Raw genomic sequence first — 2,018 nt, forward strand, 5'->3', positions numbered from 1 at the left:
CCTTTGCAAATTCATGTTTCCTGCTTTTGGGTTTACACAGTATAGTCAAGGTAGGTATAGGAATTAAGAGGAAGGAGAGGTTTTTGTCAGGGAATCTCTGTGCAGCTGTTGTGACTTCAGCTGGTTTTGCAGCAGTAAGATTAGGAGGTGAAGATGCAACAGGACATGATTAGGATAAGGGATGAGGGTGATGGGAGAGTCATACCTAAAGGGAGGATTTCTGTAGGGAAGGAGGTGAGAGGCAAGAGAGATACACGTGGATCATACTTTATCTTATGGCCATGACAGTCCTTTGAGATCATTTGTTCTAAATATCTTCGTTTAGATATGTCACCTAAAACTCCAAAAAGCTGAAAGATTTGTTCCAGATCATACAGGAGTTAATATGGAAGCTGAAACTCAAATATTTAATTCTTTTTTTTTTTTTTTTTTTTTTGAGACAGAGTCTCACTCTGTTGCCTGGCTAGAGTGAATGCCGTGGTGTCAACCTAGCTCACAGCAACCTCAAACTCCTGGGCTTAAGTGATCCAACTGCCTCAGCCTCCCGAGTAGCTGGGACTACAGGCATGCGCCACCATGCCCAGCTCATTTTTCTATATAGATTTTTAGCTGTCCAAATCATTTCTTTCTATTTTTAGTAGAGACGGGGTCTCGCTCTTGCTCAGGCTGGTCTCGAACTCCTGACCTTGAGAGATCCGCTCGCCTCGGCCTCCCAGAGTGCTAGGATTACAGGTGTGAGCCACTGTGCCCTGCCAATTCTTGACACTCTGTAGAAAGTGACCAGATTGTGTACTCACTTGAATCCCCAATCTAGAAATTTAAACTTCATTTGAAAATGGTGGAGAACACCTGACATTTCTGATTGAGGAAGTGGCCATATTTAATTCACATGTGCTGTCAGGTTAAAATCCCCAGAACCATTTTGTGCAGATTCTGTTAACTATGGGTAGCAGTTCACCGTCCTATCACTAGATGGCAGATTTGGTCGCAGGAGGGTGAGAAGGGTGTGGTGGGTGTATGGTATTTAATTTATGAATCGTATCTTGAATCCTCCTGGTAAAATAGTTTATGGGCTATTTCCATTCAGGCATTATACATATCTGTTAAAATTCTACTAAATAAATTTGCTTTTAGTATGAATTTAATAACTCAACTTTTCCTGTTTGTTTGTTGTATACCAATTCCGTAAAAGCAGTGTAAGTGATAGAATAGGGAATTTGGCTGTCTCATTCATGACTACATCTAGAATGAATCTGGCCTACATTAGGGACTCAGAAATATTTGAGCTTTTGTTTCCTGTCTTTTTTTTTTTTTCATGTTACAAGCACTTCATTTTAAAAAATCTGTTTTATTTTTAAGAATTTTAATCTTACAAAAAAGATGCCAACATCATACAAAGAGTTGCCTTATAGCTCTCACTCAATTTTCCAAAAAATTAACATCTTACATAATTATGGTACAAATATCAAGAATAAAAAGTAGTATCGGTATAATCTTCTTAACTGAACTAAACACCTTATTTGAATTTTACCTATTTGTTCCCGTTATTGTCCCCTTCTGTTCTGGGATCTTACCCAGGACTTCACATTGCATTTAGGTATCATTTCTTCTTCGTCTCCTCCAGTCTGTAAGAGTTGCTTGGTGTTCCCTTGTGTTTCGTGACCTTGACGGTTCTGAGGAGGACTGATCAGGTATTTTAAGGATTGTCCATTAGTTTTGGATTTGTCTGATGTTTTCTCCTAATTGGAGTGAGGTTATACATGTTTGGAAAAAATTCAGAAAAATGGTGTCATGTCCTTCTCAGCGTAGTGCATCAAGGTATTTATGATGTTGACAAGTCCCATTACTGGAGATGCTTACCTTGAACTGTTGGTTGATTAGATAATTGCTGGGTTTCTCCACTGTCAAGTTACTCCCCTCCCCTTTGCAGTTAATAAGTACTTTTGAGGAGATTCTTTGAGACAATGTCAGTCCTGATTCTCCTCAAACTTTTGCATCTATAATTTACCAAAGAGTAT

The sequence above is a fragment of the Lemur catta genome, chromosome 16 (assembly GCF_020740605.2).
Source record: "Lemur catta isolate mLemCat1 chromosome 16, mLemCat1.pri, whole genome shotgun sequence".
Classification (NCBI taxonomy): domain Eukaryota; kingdom Metazoa; phylum Chordata; class Mammalia; order Primates; family Lemuridae; genus Lemur; species Lemur catta.